We start from the raw sequence: 19,914 nt of genomic DNA on the forward strand, positions 1-19,914 counted from the left end.
CCAATTATCTATCTCTTCTTCATATGTATTATTTCCTAGAAATATAGTTTTCTACACTTACAAACTGACAATTTGGATAAGTTTTGGTGATGAATGAAATACTGGCTTAAAGAAAGAGGAACCTGTTACTGTCACTTTCTAAAGGTAAATAAACCTGTCAATATCCAGCTGGATGACTTTTACCTAAAGAAACTTCACATGTTTTACTTATGACTTAATGAAACGTTCCTTTCGGCATTGTTTTAGTAATTAAAGCAAGTGTATACTCTCTGGGATATGGTTGGGTACATACTGTTATTATAATTGTAATTATTAAATATGTCAACAATTCATATGTGATCAAAATGTAATGCAATAAAATTGATTTTGCCTCTTTTTGTTTTAAAATGTGAAATTTAAAATTATTTGTAATGGTTTCATATGAGTGTTCTTGTATTTTGTAACAACAGTATATATAAATAATACAGATACATAATTATTTTATGTTATAGGAAACCTAAGTACAGTTTGGGGCCTTTTAAGGATCTCATTGATTAAAAGATAAGAAATAAAAGCATCAATAGATTTTGCTCCATGATAGTGTTATAGTCACTAATTAGAGAGATGATATCAAGTTCTTTCAACACAGAAGTTAAAGGCTGAGAGTACCTGATATGCACATTGCTTTTCATTAGCTGTATCTCCCATCAATGGTGACCAAGCTTTCACGATACATACATTCTGAGATACACACATACTGAGATACACATTAAAGTCACCCAAGGAAGCTAAGAGGGGTGCTGCTGCTGTACCTTCAATCAGATACTTAACCTCTGAGAGTGGGACCTGTGATGAAGGAATTCAGGACCTTTAAATTTAACTAGTGCTTTAGGAGTTAAGTTTAGAGCCAGGTTTCATGGTATAATAGCTGGCATATAAACAGATGGTTATGAAATGAACTGTGCAGAAGTAAATGTTGCTTCATCTTATCAGAGAGAGGAATATGAATTTCATACCAGCATTTCAATATTTGATTGGAAATTATCAGCTGAGGAAGAGAGAGATGATGTAAACTGTATAGAGTATGCTTTACTTTTTCATATTCTTCAGAAAGAATCTCTACCTTTTAAATTGTATGGACAGTTATGTCATTACTTCCAGAGAATATTGAATAAAATTATCATTTTATAAGATATCTTTGTATCTTCTCTGTAAGCTATAAATATTTTTTATGCTCTGCTAGCAAAAATGCAAAATTATCTCCAGTGAAAATACACTTAAATTTCATGTCCATCATTCTGGGAATCATAAATCAATATGAATTTAAACACATGTTATATTTCCCTAAGGCACATACTATTAGGAAAGACATTCTATACCACATATGATTATAAAAACAACAGGACCTCCTAGGACCTTAAATCGTGAATGTGATAATACTAAGTAATAGAAATACAGAGCAAAAAGTCAAGAAAAAGAGGGGGGAAATCATTATTAAGTTTTAAAATTATATGAGAAAAAAGTATGAATGTGGTTGAATTTTATTAAAATTTTAAGTGGGTGTCCTTGAATGTACTTTTTTCCTGAAAGCAAATCATTTTTGTCATTTGAATTACAAATGAAGTTTTGACAAAATTGGACTGATGGAGGCAATTATTATTGTAGTCTCAAGGCTGATAAAAATGCTTGATTTCACACTAACTTGGGAATGTACCAGCTGGTTAGTGCCACACAAGTTGGAATTTTACACCTATACTAGAATTCATATAGATGCTAATGTGATAAGTTCTGTACTGGCATCTCCTGGGTCCTATTATTTTTGTATTAGTAACAGATGTCTTTAAGACCATTGAAATATTTGTAAAACATTTTTGAAGGAATTTCTAGAACCTATTATGTGTTGCCATGTATAAAATTAATAAATAAGGATTAATATTTACAAGGTCTGGTTTATATCACTGCTTGATGATATTAAAATTTAAAATTGTATTTATTTTTATGTGTAGGAGTATTTTCCCTGCATGTATTATGTGTGCACCATATGTGTGCAATGCTGATGGATGCCAGAAGACAGCGTATGATCCTCTTTGGCTTGAATTAGCTGCCTTATGGGTGCTGGGAATCTAACCCGTGTCCTCTGGAAAAACAACCATTGTTCTTAGTAAATAGGCCATATCTCTAGTCCCATATACAATGATATTTAGTTGCAATTTTTTTATAAAGCAATTTAAATTTGGGGGAAAAAGAAAGAAAAGAAAAAAAATACTTACTAACATCCAACAGCAGCCTGGTGCAGGAGGTACACCATAATGTCCTTAGGAACATCCTAAGCAATGTCACAATTAGAATGGGCAGTTTCTTCCAAGCCCAAGATATGAATTCTATGATGAATTTTCATAACTGAGCAGATCTTTTGAGTACTAATGCATCAGTATTAATGTGTGTTTATAGATGATAACACAAAATGGTTTATAAGAGGTTATAAAAAACACATAGACATCTACAGATGTGCATTCTATTTGGTAATAACAAAAATGTTATTTTTTGAAATTACCCACAAAGTTAATTCTAATTTTAATTTCAGTATTCCATGTATATTCCATACATATTTCATATAAATTCCATATATACACATACCTTTTTCTGGATTATGACATTTGTATAAAATGCAAACCTGATGTCTTGTGTGGAGAATAGTCTCTTTTTCGTTAGGTAAGACAAGCAGTGGGTTGACAATATGATTACGGTAAAACCCACCTGTTTGGAGTTTTCTAAATTTCAGTCTTATTTGGTTCAGTAAACTTTCAATGTCTCTCAACTAAATAATCCCCATTTTAGTAAGAAAACAAATACTACTTTTTGCTACTTTCAGTTTCTAAAATCATCTAATGATTTTTTTTTTACCTAAAGTTACATTCTCTGAAGCAATATAAAGTGTGCTTGTATCAATTCATGAAAGAAATGCACTTCTAATGCTAATTCTTTAATTTGATCATTTGCCAAATCTCTGTGCTTTTAAATTTTTAAATTTTAAAAATTTTAAATTGTCTGCATTTTTTAAAGCAATATTTGTTGCGTGACTGGCCATGAAAAAGTTAAAACTTTTTTTGATCTCATCTACAAAATTTTTGTTTTCCAAAAGCTGCAAGTGTTCCACATGACCTATTGGAAATCAAAAAAGAAAGACAAGTTTAGAAAAATGAATAATTGGGTTCTTAGTTCGGTGGATGCTTATAACCCTACTTGATCAAGTGTTCATTAAAAACAGCTTTATTTCATTGAGGATTCAGTTCCAATAATGCTCACATATTGTGAGTTGGTATACATTCTGAGTTCGTGACTTTGACAAAATGGTTGACTTCAATAATGGGGATCAATCTTTGGTCTATTGGCCCAGTAAGTTCACTATTCCATGAAACTGCTCTTCATTTTTAAAAAGAAATCTGGAATGGGCTCAAAATGTCTAATATTGCCATCACACATTTCAGAAAGAAATTAAAAGAAAAACCTACACGCTTTCATTTATTTGCCCAGCCCCTAATGTATGTGTGTGTGTGTGTGTGTGTGCAGTGTAGCACCCCGAAAGAACATTGCAGTGTAAACATTATGTGATGAGGAAGGACTGGAAACAAGTAACAGATATTGAATCATGAAAGCTTATATAGCTCATTGCTTTTCTGCCTTTAACTGTGTAATGCATTTTTTTTCATTTTCTAGTGGTGGATGAATGCATAAAATATATTTGATAATGAAAGTGTAAAACCCAACGTGAAGTCCCACATCTTAAAAATGCCTGTTTTAATTGTATAGAGGTTCATTGAAACAAACCAAGGTTAATAGTAGATCAATAAATTAATTAACAAATCAGCAGATTTTAGAATCTACTGATGAATGGAATCCAATAAACAGATCTAGTGTGATGCAAATCTGTATCCTGCCATGAAAAACATTTGATTGTGAAAATGATGTTTTAATTACAGTTTTGAAGAGTCTTCTCAAAATCTGTCTTGTCACCAGTCAATTATAAAATGAACATTACTTTACAAAATACAAAAAACTGAATGAAGTAGGCATCTAGGGTTGATATTTTCTAGCTCCTGTATAACACATATTGTTTAGATTTTTGTCACAGTTGATAATTAAAATGATATTTATTTTCTGCATTAAATTACATATTCATACTTTTCATTTAAATACGTATTAGACCAATTGAGACTGTGTTCTTACTTTATGTAACTTGAAATCCTAACACAATCAAAGAAATAAAACAATCTTTTTATGTGCATACAATACTTTCAATGTGTTTATGCTCCAAAAGGATTTGTCAACCTAAGAAAACATCTAAAAAATAAATAAACTAAATAAAACCTGAAGATCCCTGTCTCTTGAAGCCGATCAGAAGAATTAGTAGTTTGTAACTCCTTATAAAAAGACATTAAATTCTGTGTTATTAAAAAAGTCATGAATTTTGGAGAGGAATGTTGTTGGGTGTATTTTGGAGGACTTGTAAGGAGGAAAATTGCAGGCATAGGTATGGTCTAGATTCATTGCATCCATGAAGAAAATTGCCAGAGATAAAATAAAATTTTTGAAAAGGAAACAAATAAAGAAAAGTTATTATTACCCCTTTAAAAATAATTATTTATATTTTTAATTAAATTAGAGCTACATGATTTTCCCAGCTCTTATACTCCTTCCAGTTTCTCCTATGTCTCTTCCTGGCTTCCCCTCAATGTCATATCCTTTTATTTATTTATTTATTTTGATTTTTTTGAGACAGGGTTTTTCTGTGTCTTTGGAGCCTGTCCTGGAACTAGCTCTTGTAGACCAGGGTGGCCTCGAACTCAGAGATCCACCTGCCTCTGCCTCCCGAGTGCTGGGATTAAAGGCGTGCGCCACCACCGCCTGGCTATCCTTTTATTTTTTATATAAGTACACACACACACACACACACAAACAGGTAAAAACACATAAAAGCATTTTCTGGGTCTCCTTTGTTGCTGAAATGAATATGTGTTATGGCTGACCGCCTGGAATTAAGTAACAAATCAGAGGGCTCTTCCCTGGGAAAAACCAATCTTTTCTCTCTAATGAATCATTAATAGCCTATGGCTTTTCATGTGATCTTCCGGTCCACTAAGATTTTCTTCACCCTTGTTAGCATAACAATCGGTTCAGTCATTGTTCCTGTGTTGCCTGTTTAAACAGTTATACTGCTGAGCTTTCAGGGGTATGGTATCCCTGTCACATCTAGAACATGTGACCTTGAATCGAACTTCCTGGTCCTCTGATTTCTACATTTCAGTCACCATTACATTTGAATATATGTCAGTCTCCCCACAAAGTCCTGATATTTTTGCAGCAAATTCTTTACTCCATAAAAATCTTAGTAAATATTTTTCCTGAGAAGTTACACACCACTAAAATCACAGTAGCATAGTACGTGGAAAATGCAATCCCAGCAACCAGGAGATAGATTCCCTGAGTTCAGTCTCAGTATGGCAGGTTAACTCATCTCCGTAGTTTATTTTCTCCATAAAGTGGAAAAAATAATAGATACCACACATAGTTTTTTTTTTTTCTTTTTGTATGGTTCTGGTGTGTTTTTTGAGATGGGGTTTCTCTGTGTAGCTTTGGAGCCTGTCCTGAAATCTGCTCTGTAGGCCAGTTTAGCCTCGAACTCACAGAGATCTGGTACCTCAGCTTCCTGAGTGCTGGGATTAAAGACGTGTGCCATCTCCACCTCCACATAGTGTTTTTAAGTAAATCAGGCATTTCCTCCAGAGGTCACTGGCTGATGCACAGTGAACATTCTTTAGATGAGCTCTCATGAGGATTTTTACATTTTCTCCACGACAATTTGACATTTGACATTTCACTGTTATGACATGACGGGTCCTAAGATCAGTCTCATGAATAGAGTAGGATTGTGGAAATTTTTACAGTGTTTCAGGTTAGTGATTGACTGTGCTTCTTGTAGCTTTCTTGAGACTCAAGTGAAATTTTATCTTCACCTTTTTCTAACTTTAAAAAATAAAAGTGTCATATTTCTGTATAAAATATTCTGTGTTATGCTTACAATTGCATAGACAATGTTGCTTTATGGAGTCTCGTAGTTTGTCTTTTTCCCGCAGAATAATCAGGACAAGGCATAGCTTGTTCAATAGTCTGATGCTACCATAGACTTTATGAAGAGTGGTCCTCATGAGTGATGCTCTATATTCTGCCTGCTCGTGAATTACCAACAGCTGCTTAGCCATGGGATAATTAACGTAGCAATTCCATGAAGCCACCGCTTCTTTGTTAGTCTGTTTACCTTACATAGGAAATTTAAATCCTTGAAAAATAAATGATAATTCCTATTTGAAAATATCATTTCCATTCTCTCTATTTATTTCTCATTTTTCTACACTGAAACCAGGATTCAGTAAAGTTCAATATGCTTCGAAGTACAAACTGTAATAAATCTAAAACATTTGCCTGAAGAAAGGCATCAGATTAATTAACAGAGTCTTACTCTTTTATGTTCAGACTGGGTTAAAAATATGTATACAAAAGATTGGCCACATTAAAAAAAATATGTTCCCACACCATACTGAGAAAACACGCTGCTTTTGTATTACAGTGCAGAGGACTAAACCCCAGGCCTGTTGCCTGCCTGGGAATTGTACTACTACTGAGCAAAAGCCCCAGGCTTTTGGTTTATTGATATCCTTGTATTTTAAAGTTAGTTTCTTTAGAACTGTGTTTAGTAAGTGCTTTCTGGGGGGAATTAGTAGTTATTTTCTGTCTGAGGACCATGTTTTTATGACTATAGTGCAGTTTAATCTTATAAGCCACTTACTGATATCTTAGGAGAAGTGTTGTGCAGAATGAAATCTACTTAATGTTCTTGTTATTTTTGCTCATTTATTTGTGAGGCAAAACATCTGTACAGTATCCAAGTAAGTTTCTGAAGCCAATATTTAAGTGACCTTCCTGTCTCAGCCTCATTGAGTGGTATTACTAATGGAGTCCACCTCTACACTGGTCTATTCTTGTATTTCATGTTTCCTAAAGTGCACCCCCAAATAATAAATTCGAATAAACCATATTAATACTTAATGATACATTGCTTTGTATAAAATATCATGATTTAGTTCAATATACTATAAAGAAGACAAAAATTTTGACTTTGTATGAAAGAGCATCTGTGAATGATATAATACCTATATCAAAAAAAAACAAAATGGAGACAAAATTTGATTAGTGTCAAAAAATAAAGTGGTTTATTGAGTTTTCTTAAAATGTACCTCTTTATTCTGTAATAGTATAATAATTCTGCTAAAAAAACCTATGTTTACAGATTGTCTTGCAGCATATTGTTATGTTAAATATAACATAATAAGTAAAACTGTTTTCAACTAGGAGTCTTGTATACATTTAATTATTCCTAAAGAAAGTATTGAACTAATTTATGCTTCATTTGTTTTTTATTGATTTTTATTGAACTCTACATTTTTCTCTGCTCCTCCCCGCCTCTCCCTTCCCCCCTTCAACCCTCCTCCAAAATCCCCATGCTCCCAATTTATTCAGGAGATCTTGTCTTTTTCAACTTTCTACTTCCCATGTATATTAGATCTATGTAAGTCTCTCTTAGTGTCCTCATTGTTGTCTAAGTTCTCTGGGATTGTGATTTGTAGGCTGTTTTTCTTTGCTTTATGTTTAAAAACCACCTATGAGTGAGTACATGTGATAATTGTCTTTCTGTGTCTGTGCTACCTCACTCAAAATAATGTTTTCTAGCTCTATCCATTTGCCTACAAAATTCAAGATGTCATTTTTTTCTGCTGTGTAGTACTCCATTGTGTAAATGTACCACATTTTCCTCATCCATTCTTCAGTTGAAGGGCATTTAGGTTGTTTTGAGTTTCTGGCTAAGACAAACATTGCTGCTATGAACATATTAAGCACATGTCTTGGTAACAGAGCAAACATCCACAGATACAAAAAATTGGAGTAACCACCTGTATCTTATTGGATCACCATAGAGTAAAGTTAGAATTTAACAATGATACTACCTCCAGAAAGCCTAAAAACTCATGGAAACTGAACAATCAACTACCGAACAACCCCTGGGTCAAGGAAGAAATAAGAAAGAAATTAAAGTCTTCCTTGAATTCAAAGATAATGAAGGCACAACATTTCCAAACTTATGGGACACTATGAAAGCAGTGCTAAGAGGAAAGTTCATAGCACTAAGTGCCCACATAAAGAAACAGAAAAAGCTCACATTAGTTATTTAATAGCATGCCTGAAAGCTCTAAAACAAAAAGAAGCACACTCACCCAGGAGGAGTAAAAGACTAGAAAATATCAAATTGAGGGCTGAAACCAACAAAATAAAAACACAGAAAACAACACAAAGAGTCAATGAGAAAATCAACAAGATTGACAAATCGTTATTCAAACTAATCAAAAGACAGAGAAGATCCAAAATAACAATCAGAAATGGAAAGGGGGACATAACAATAGACACTGAGGAATTCAGAGAATCATTAGGTTATACTACAAACGCTTGTACTCCACAAAATTGGAAAATGTAAAAGAAATGGACTTTTTTTAGATAGATACCATCTACCAAAATGGGAATTTAAAGTAAAAATACTCTATGCAAAGCAATGTGGTGAACTAGTTCTGCCTTCCATTGATTTGAGACTGAAGATCTCCAAACAGTGTCATCAAAATTACTTAAAGTCTCCTAGAAAGGGTTTTAGGCTAGAGCAGCCATTGGTTGCCCCACACCCTCAATCTGTGGGCCACCTTTACTCCAGCACATCCCAAATGCATGATAGACTATAGGCCAAAGGTTATGTGACTGGGTTGATTTCCCATTCCCTCTGCTTGAAGTATTTCCTGGTCAGAGCAGATGGTCAGTTCAGACTATCTATTCACTATTGCTAGGAGTCTTTTTTTTTAAATTATTTGTTTATTATGTACACAGTGTTCTGCCTGCATGACAGAAAGGGGCATCAGGCCTTATTATAGATTGTTGTGAGTTACCATGTGGTTGCTAAGAATTGAACTCAGGACCTATTGAAGAACAGTCAATGCTCTTAACCTCTGAGGCATCTCTCCAGCTCCCATTAGAAGTCTTAGCTGGGGTCATCATTTTAAATTCCTGTGAGATTCCCTTGTGCCAGGTTTTTATCTGACCCTAAAATCCCCCCTCCTCTTCTAGTAGTCTCCTTCAGTACTCCCCCCCTCAGGGAACCAACCAACCTGATGGTTAGTGTTTCATGTTCCCATCCTACAAGTGAGTACATACCATGTTTCTCTTCCTTGGTTTGGGCTACTTCACTCTAGATGATTTTTTTTCTAGCTCTGCGGATACTGCTATGGTACTTCATTCTACCTGTAAACACTGCTTTCTTCATGTAATCCAAACTACCCTCCTCTTGCTTTTTTGTGTTTCATTGCTTGGTTCTGTGCTTTTCAATTTACGACCTTGACTTGATTTCCTTCCTTGTAATTTAAATACCTCCATGCATTGTTCACTTGTTCTTTGCCATCGTGCTCCCTTGGACCTGACTACCCCCACTGCTTGCTGTCTTTCTAGGATCTCCTAAGGATCTGCTTCAAATTTTGGCCTTCCCGTTTCGCTGTAATTTTTGATTCTATATTTTGCAAGCTTTTACTTTAACATGAATTTAAGTGACGCACTTGTCTGATACTATACTAACACGCCCCTTTGATCATGCTCACCATAACATCCCATTTAACCTCAACCCTGTGCTGGTGCTGCTGGCTCAGCTCCAATTTCAGTCATTGTCAGTACAAGTCAGTTCAAAGAGGCCCTCGGTTACTGAGTCACTGTGCTTTCAAATGCTTGTACTCAAGTAAGTTCTCTTTCAATTCAACAAGCAAGCTGATGCTACAGTTCATATTCTAGCCAGAGTAGAGTGACACTGACTGATCTGCTCAGTTCCCAGGTGTTGAAGTGGAAATTTAGGACAATGATGTAAGCTGCCGGAAACAGAGCTTTATCACTGACCATGACAATGGAGGCACAAAGTAAAAAGAAAGTCCTCGGCGCTCACCAAATAGAACAAACTCACAAACTGGCACTGGGCAGTGGTCAGAATGATTTTTATCTTCAAGAGCTATGGACCAAAGCTCTTGTCTACGGCTGGTAACCAGGTTAAGAGTAGAGAGACTTTGAGTCAGCGTAGGCGTAATTGTAGGGGCTGAAACCACAGGCAAGATGACTTTTGAAATGCAGGTACTTGGACCAGGGTTACAGAGATGTGTATGACACTGGAGGACCTGGGAGACTTAAGTCCTCACTGCAAGTGCCTCTAGAAAACCAGGGTGCCTTATGATCTATAATGCCAGCTGTGGGCACAGGTTCCCCGCAAAAGTCTTGGTGGAAAAAAACGTGTGGTAGTTTGTGCTGAAGCAAGGAAAACATCAGGATTCCAGCTGTGCTCTAGGTGCACAAAAGTCAGGTGTCCTACCATCAAACTAAGTTTCTTACTTAAACAACTCATCTAAATACCTAATGTTTGTGGAAAGTAGCATCCAAAAAGCGATGGAAATCATGCAGTTCTTGAGAGCCTGTACCTATTTCTGGATTAGAGGTGATTGAGAGCACTGGCCATGGTTCTGCTGTAGGGGCATGCTTTCCTTCACACGGCTTTAAATTACAATGGTAATGATTAGCTCTATAACCTGGTAGGGGAAAAAAAGAACTATGGAACTATGGAGAGAGAAAATACAGTGTAAAACTTGGTGAATTTATACACACATTGGCTAATTCAACCCTGGAAAAGTTCCTTAGCCCTAAGCAAGGCTGTAATTTCCCCAGAAGAGAGGCAATGTCTCCATCTAAGTTCAGGCTATATTTCGTAACAATCTTCTTTGGCTTTTTACTTTAACTTTGAGAAAGTTCAAAAATTAAATCTCCAAGTTTTTTCTAATAAAAGCACCCTGTGGTTCATACAAGTACTTTTAAATCCTATGAAAATACTTCTCTAGTTATTAATTTTCCCTGGTAAAAGCTTATTACTTATTAATCATGCTTTCTATTTTATTATGTATATCTTTGGAACTTCAAATATTGTATAGAAAGAGGTGAGATAAGCATCTTTTTAAAAAATTAACACAAAAATGTTAGCTCACTCTCAGAAAATCTTCTAACAGGATAGCATTCCTTTATCTGAAAAGCAATTAATTCTACAGTACCTGAAACTTTGGCTGTTATACAGAGGTTCTCTGAAATACTATATTAAATCCTGAATTGTTTTAATGAGAAAATAATGACCATATGTAATTTACTTCTACTATTTAAAAAGCATAACACAAATAAGTGGACTGGATACTTAAAAGTTATTGGGCTTTTTAAAAATCCCATTATCTTACTCAGGTTTTATGTACTATTAAAAGGCCATTTATTATTAATAGTACTAAAAACAAGACTTGTCCTCATTATAAACCTAGAGTCACCCCAAAGACAGCCCTGAGGTTGCAGATACTCACTAACATTGAGCATGTGAATATGAAGGTGTATTCAATGTTTGTTTTGTAGAAACAGGAAAGAAACAAGTCTCACTTTGACACTTCAAGGTATAATCTTTTATAAATCATGTATACAGTATTATAATACTTACAGACACCAGCATTAGAGGATTCACAATTTTGGAATTGATGTTCTGTGATCTTTGGACATTATTCTTATAAATCTTCTTTTTAAGTTATATATTTCTGTATTCACTTAATACTGATCATAAGTTATAATTTTTAAAACTACTTTTTTCCTTTTATTGAAAATAGATTCTTTTCTCTTTTAATATATCCTAATTACCACCCCCTAGACACACTCCCCTCAGCTCCTCCTCATCTCCCCCACTGTTCAAATCTGCTCCCTTTCCATCTTCAGTAGAAAAGAGTGGTCTTCTAAGGGATAATGATAAAAACATAACAAAATAAAATATAATAAGATAAAACAAAAAGCTATCACATAGCATTTGAACAAAACAAACCAACAAAAGGAAAAGAACCCAAAAGAGAGCACAAGAGACATGTACTCATTCACACACTCACAAATCCCATAAAAACAATAAACTGGAAGCCATAATTTATACACAGAGGATCTGTTGCAGACATGTGCAGGGCCCATGTTTGCTCCCTCAGACTCTGTGAGTTCTTAGATCATGTTGATTCAGATGACTTTTCTTTTTTGGTGTCCTACATCCCTTCCAGTTCTTATGCTGTTTCTGCCTCCCATGGTTCCCTGAGCCCTAACAGGAGGGATGCAAGGAGACATCCTTCTAGAGTTGAGTATTCCAAGATCTATGACTCTGTGTGTCTAATGTCACTGTGGATCTCACATTTGTTTCTCAGATGATGACTGAAAAAGGCACTATCTATGCGTATAGTAAAATGTCATTAAGAGTCCTTCTGTCTTTCCTAATTTGTTTATTTGTTAGAACAACAATCCTTGGTTTTACACTAGGTCCCTGGGCTATCTAACTTCTAGCTCTTGGTCATGCAAACATTGCTGCGTATGTGTTCTATTGTAGGCCGATATTTCTATATGGTGTGACATCCAGACTCTCAAGCCACAGTTTCCCACCTAAAGTGGTCAGGTACCCTTTCAGACAGTCTGTTGCTAACTTAACAAAAGGTCAAGATGTTGTTTTGCTCCTTTATTTGTAATTTGGAGGATGCCTAAAAAGAGGTGCTAATTCAAGCCTAAGTGAGAGACCTAGCATACAGAGCAGGAAGACTTGACAGCAAGCACAGGTAGATGTGGACTTGACTAAAAGCCATTCACCTAGTTACCTAGGAAACAGAATGCCAACAAATTTACGCCTCAGTTTATAATTTGGTATAAAAGCTGTTTGGAGAATAAGTGAGGGGAATTTTCTCAGGTGTGAACTCAGGATTTCATGAGGGATCATGGAGAATCTCCCTCCCGATAAAGCCATGTGAGTTGTGTCTTTATTCCAGTGCCTCCACGCCTGTACAGAGAAATAGTTTATGTTGGCATCAGGTCTAGAGAAATAATTTATGGTCTGAGCTAGCACCAGATGCCTACATTCCATCTGGTGCAATGGGCCTAAATCAAGTAAGATATTGGTTGATTGCTATCACATGCTTTGTGCCACCATTGTCGCATAGCATATCATGCAGGCAGGACACAATTGTAGATCAGAAGGCTTGTGTCTGATCTAGTATTTATGTTTCTCTTTTGGTAGCATACAGAGTACTTTACTGTACCAAACAAAGACACTAGAACATAGCGGCGAAAGCTCTACATAGGCATAAACTTGACTTCTCACAGTTTCACGAGTTGCATGGTGGTGTCTTCAGCAATGGCGCCTCGCTGTCAGGTTGTAGATAGCAATCTATTGCCTTGGCAAGAGCCCAGATTGTTTGGGAATTCCTATTGACCAACAGTTCAATTATATGAAAGCCAGTCCCAGTACTGTAGTGTGCAGTATTATTCCTTCCTAAAATTAATGAATGTAGTCTTTTTAAAATGAAGGAATTTTTTTTCAAAAGCTCACTTAATTAGCAACTAGGGAAATGTAAGTGAACAAGTGGAAACTGTGACCATGATATAAAATAAAAGAATAAATAAATATATTTAAAAAACAAATTATTTTTTTCAAAATATAACTGACTTTTTGTCAAATTTGATACAATATATTTATTTTTAATAGAAAAAAATTTAAAGGACTATTAAAATTATAATTAGGAAATGATAAAGTTTGAAAGCATTCTTACTTGGTAAAATAGCATGAATTTTCATGTTTAGGTAATTTGTAACCAAAAATAGTAATGCACAGTTGTTTCTTTTATATCTTATAAACATTGATGTCAATCTACTTTTTTATTTTTATCTCATACAGGTTAGATAAATGTTTGTTTGTTGTGTGTTTGTGTGTGTGTATGTGTGTGTCCAACATAATCACATTAATAGTTCAAAATCATACTCTTTGCATGGGACAAAATGCCAAAAATAACATATTGAAGTCAGAGTTGGTCTTGGATTTTTACATTTCTGGAGAGTTGGTATACCTCATGGTTTTTAGACTTTTGGACTGTATTGATTAGCATGTAAACAACTTCAAAAAGGATAGCTTTCACTTAAAAAAGCCAGTGTAGTCACCACACCCCCTAGAATTTAATGGCAAAATAGTTACTTGCAAAGGTGGCTCCTGAGAAAACCAGCACCTCAGAAGTCTTTAAGTGTTCTTTGCCACAAAACTTGAGAAGTTTTCCAGTTAGTTTCAAAGGTCTTTTTTCTTCTCCACAGACAATGAACAGTAAGTGAATACTGTATCCTATGCCCCTTTAGAGTGAATCTTTCCAAGGAAACAACAGTACTTATCTGATACACCATCAAATCTCTTGGCTTTCATTCTCTGGTCGTTTTCCCAGAAGTAGATTTGCATCCTACATATTAAAAAGCTATTAGAGTGACTAGTGTCTGTCCTGTGATGTCATCCAGTGAGTCATGTTTCTTTTTCTTTTATTTACTTACAGCTGTTTTTCCTGAGAATGTTTTTTATGTTAAAAATTGTAGAATGTATTTATCAACACATAGAACATGTAGACAGATGACTATTATACTGCTTTTGGCACATGTCGTGAATGGTGTTTCAGAAAACATTCTGATTTCTAACTCTGTTGCCTAGAAATTTCAAGGTGATAGCTGAGAAGGTTTTTTTTTTTTTTTGATATAGCTAGAACACAATGAACAGAGTGAAAAGTAAATTCAGATCCCCCAATGGCCTCTCGTCTACCATTTATTGGTTTATATTTATTCTTTAAAATAGAAGACACTGAAAATGAGTGGTGAAGAAACTTTTTTATTCCAGTGTGACCACAGTTTGGGGACAGCTTTTTGGCACTGTGGTCAAATGCCTGAGAAATGCAACTCAGTGTAGGAAAGAATTATCTTGGCATACACTTCAGAATGTTCATTCTATGGGCACTTTGTTCAGTTTCTGAGTGGTAACATGCTGTTTGCCCTTCTTGCACAAGCAGGACATGGGAAAAAAGGTAAACGAAGGTACAAGGGTCATGCTAAACCTTTGAGACATACCCCAAGGAACCCCCTGCTACCAGTCAGGCCCCAGGAGCTGATAATTATGACATGTGCTTCTAATTTAAATCGAAATTCCTTCATTTATTTCTTCATACTGCTCCTCTCAAAATAGTGAAACCAGATGGGGGCAAATGTTGCACACATGAGCCTCGGAAGTCTACATCTTATTGCAACCATAACAAACCATTATAGACTGCTTTGACTCTCCACCCAGTGATAGCTACCTGAGTATAGTATGGCTTAAAATGTATCAATATGAATATGGTTGAATGCATGAATAAGTGAGGTTTGTCTTGTATGAGCATCATGCACAAATACATTAATTTGTGTTCATTTTACTAGTATTGTTCCACACTATGATAGGGATTTATTTCCTCTATTTAAAAATAAAATATATATATTTTTCAATTGAGACTGGTCTTCTCAGCCACAAAAGGATGCCCTGTGTTGGGAGAGATGCAATTTGGTACCACAAAATAACTCTGCAACCCAGGCATATATTTTTGGACTAATCAAAGTTGGAAATAAGCCTGAATATGAAGTTTTGTCCTTTGCAAGAAGATTAGAAAAGGTTACTTGGAAGAGATGTCTATGGCAGATTCTATGTGGTGTGGGGTCATGTGATGTGCACTCCAAAAGGTAGAAACTCTGATGGGACAGCAAAGGATTTCTGTACCTGATTGTTGGCAACTGTTGTTCTTTGACAATGCTTACAACAGAGAGACTGGGGATGTTCCCTTTCAAATGACATATCTGCTGGAAAAAGATGCCAACAGTTAAGCTACCATAATAGCCTGAAGCCCTGTTCTCTGATTCCTAGACATTTCATAGAGTATTGCAACCTCAAAATGTTTGCATAACTGTATGAAGCAGGAAAGACTACTCCAATATACATTAGTTTAAGCAATTTGGGGTAACCACCCCTACATTTTAGAGTCAGGACATAATAGGCATCCTTATTTGTTATTTTTTAAAATTGTTTGTGAATTTCATATGTGAATATAATATATTTTGTTCAAATTTACCCTTTCAGTTCATTACCTATCCTAGCCTATGATCACTTTTCCTTCTCGATTATGTCAAGTATATGTGCTTTTTTTTTTTAGATCACATAGTGCTTCCTTCACGTATATGGATGCCCAACCACCTATTGGCTTTGAGTATCCTCTCAGAAGCCACATTCTTGAAGGACACTGACTTTCTTACCCCCAGCAGCCATTAATCTCTGAAACTTCTTTAATACAAACATTGTTCAGTATATTTTTGCCTTTATATAAAAGTCTGTGTGACATTCTGGCTAAAGTGCAAGGTTGTAAAGACTGCATTTGAGCTGTCTTCATATTACAGAGGCATTCAGTATGGGAGTAACTGAATCACTAATTTGATTGATAAATTTAGTGAGTATTCACCAAGATGTACCACAAAGCCTGACTGAGCACACATTAGTGTCTTTTTTTTTTCTAAAAATCACTAGTGTGTGTGTGTGTGTGTGTGTGTGTGTGTGTGTGTGATCCATCTCAGATAGATGGATCCTCTCAGTTATTTTTCTAACTATGATGCAGTATAAAGGGGAAAGGTACAAGCATATATCTAGTAAAAGACACAGAGCACATTATGATTTTTACAAAATTTGCTTTCATGAATTGTGAATATTTTGCATGACTTTAACCCTATGAGCATAAATTTGATACTAAGATATATGCAAATGCATACATAACATAAATATTGACATCAATTAGATTGAATATTAAAATGTTTGGAAAATGTAATATCACTGTATGATGTATATAATTAACTGAAGAATTCACTCATTCATTTCCTTAGTCATCCTGGAGTTGGTCACTGGGTATCTTCCCTGTACCTATTTCCTTTAAGTTTAGTGGCTACTTCATGTCTTATAGGAAAGACTTGTCATATTCCTTTTTTTTTAATTCCACCTCCTCCCCTTCTCCCAGGTGTCCATGGAGATGTCCCCAGCTAGTTCCTTGGGCAGCTGAGGAGAGGGAGCATGAAATGGCCACATTCCTTTAGTGGTGATAAATTACTCAAAATGGGATGAAAAGAGAGTCCCTGAGACTGACTGTTTGTTCCGAAGATCATCCTTTGCACTCACACTGACATTGGCCTCTTCTCACTCGCTATGCTTGAGTAACATTGATTGTGCTAAAATTCTGCAAGCAGGAGCACTTTCTGAAAGGTACTGAGGCAAAAGGTGGGAGAAATCAACGCTGTGCGAACACCTTGGTCAAGGACCTTGGAGAAATGTAAGGCTTTTTGGCTGCAGAATGGCCTCTGGGATTGGCAGAGCCATGAAGTTATTAAGTTCATTTTCAGCACCTGCCTTTGGGGTTAGTTACCTGGCGACTTGACAAAGCTGAGGGTGGTTATGTGATAGACAAAGCTGTGTAAAACAAGCACAAAACGTGCTATGTTCAACAGAGCAGTGATGGTCAAAGAGACGGTAGAAGAGGTCATGAGAGAATAAACACGACTTTGTTTTGGCCCGTGACAGAGTGGGCTGGCTGACAGAACTTGTCTCCTAGCACTGGCCAGTATAAATTCGATTTTTTTTCTGACCGACAGCCATATCCAGGAGTGTAATGCAAACTCGAGTCAGTGTGCTTGTGCTAAGGTATGAACAACAGGTAAATCTGTGAAAAAACACAATAAAATCCTCTAGGTAATACATGAAGAGTTCCAAGAATGATACCATTGATGAATTGAGTTGGACTGATTAATTAATTGTTAGTGATGGGAATTTAACCCAAGGCCTTGGGCTTTCATGGCAGTTCTACAATTGACCTGCATTTACAAACTCCTGGAATTCATCCTTTCTCTCTCTCTCTCTCTCTCTCTCTCTCTCTCTCTCTCTCTCTCTCTCTCTCTCTCTCTCTCTCTGTCTGTCTCTGTCTCTTTCTCTGTCTCTCTCTCGTCTCTCTCTCTCTCTGAAAATAGATTCTTTTCCTCTACAATACAACCTACCTACAGTTTCCTCTCACTCCATTCCTCTAGTTTCGCTCTACCTCCCACCTTCCCAGAATCCACTCCTCTTCCATCTCCCATCAGAAGAGAGCAGGACTACTACAAGGGACAGCAACCAAACCTGGCAAATAAAATACAGTAAGACAAGACAAAAGCCCTCTCACTAAAGCTGGACATGGCAACCCAACAGTAGAAAAACAGCCCCCAGAGCAAGCAAGAGAGTCACAGACACACCTGCTCCCACTGTCAGGAATTCCATAAAAACACCAAGCTAACAGTCACGGCATTTACACAGAGGGCCTGGTATAGTCCCATGCATGCCCTTTGTTTCCCTCTTTAGTATCTGTGAGCCCCTAGGTGCCCTGCTTAGTTGATTCAGTGGGCCACGGTCTCCTTGTGTCTTCTATTCCCTGTGACTTCTACCATCCATCCCCTCTTCCACAATGTCTTCAATATTCAATCTCCAGGGTTTGGGACCCTGATAGAGACCTCCAATTTATACCATTTTTCCATATAATGCCTGGCTCTAGGTCTCTTCATCTGCTCAATCTGCTGTCCTAGGAAGCCCTCTGATGATGACTAACAAGTCACCAGTCTATGAGTACAGAGGAATATCATTAGAAATCATTTAATTGATTTTTGTTTGTTGGTTTGCTTTTATACACAAGTAGCGTTTGGTTATACTCCAGGTCTCAGGGATATCTAGTGTCCCATATCTGGCTATTTAAGCAGTGTCAGGCATGGGCTACATCTAGAGAAGTGGGCTTCAAATTATATTGGCAAGTGTTTGGCCACTCCTATAAATTCTGTGCCATCATTGATACAGCATATCCTGCAAGAATACTGATTGTTGGTCAAAAGTTTTGTGGCAGGACTGGTGCTCATGTTTCTCTTTCGATTGTCTGCTGATTACCTTTCTTCACAGCAGAACACAGTATGCAGGCTCCATGCAGGCACCGGCTCTACATTTTTACCTTCAATTAACCGTGTGGGTGCTGTCCTCAACAATTGGGCCCCGCTCTCACTTTTCTAGAGCAATCCTCTGCCCTAGATTGTTTGGGTATCTCTACAGGACTCCCTTAGCTAACAACTCAGAAATATGTAACTAGTCCCACCACTGAAAGCTTTGCCTGATTACCAGAGATGGCCAATTCAAACTCTTTATCCTCCAATGCTAGGAGATTGCACTCTCATAGCTTTGAGGAATTTTCCACTGCACTTGGTATTTATATGAACTCTCTCACTCTATCCCACACCCAAATCCCTACTCCCAAACCCCTCCTAATCCATCCAGCTCCAGTACCCAGGTCCTCCCAGTTTTTTTTAGAAATCCACATTTAATAGAACAGTAATATTCAACATACATAAAGACCTTAAGAAATAAGGTATCAAAACCCAAATAATCTAATTAAAAATTTGGGTACAGTTCTAAACAGGGAATTCTCAATAGAGGAATCTCAACTGTCCAACAAAGAAGTGTTAAGCATTCTAAGTCAGCAGGGAAATGCAAAACAAAACTACTTTGAGATTCCATCTTACATTTGTCAAAATAGCTAAGATCAATTACACAAGTGACAGCTCATGCTGCCAAGGATGTGGATCAAGGGGAACACTCCTTCACTGCAAGCTTGTACAGCTACTTTGGAAATGAGAGTGGCAGTTCTGCAGAAAACTGGGAATCAGTCTACCACAAGACCCAGCTATACCACTCTTGGGTATATTTTCAAAAGACACTCAATCCTACCACAAGGACACTTGCTCAACTGGGCTCATTGTGGCTTTTTTGTAGTAGACAGAAACTGTTGACAACTTAGATGTCCCTCAATATAAAAATGGATAAACAAAATTTACATTTGT

This window comes from Arvicola amphibius, chromosome 9 (assembly GCF_903992535.2).
Source record: "Arvicola amphibius chromosome 9, mArvAmp1.2, whole genome shotgun sequence".
Lineage (NCBI taxonomy): Eukaryota > Metazoa > Chordata > Mammalia > Rodentia > Cricetidae > Arvicola > Arvicola amphibius.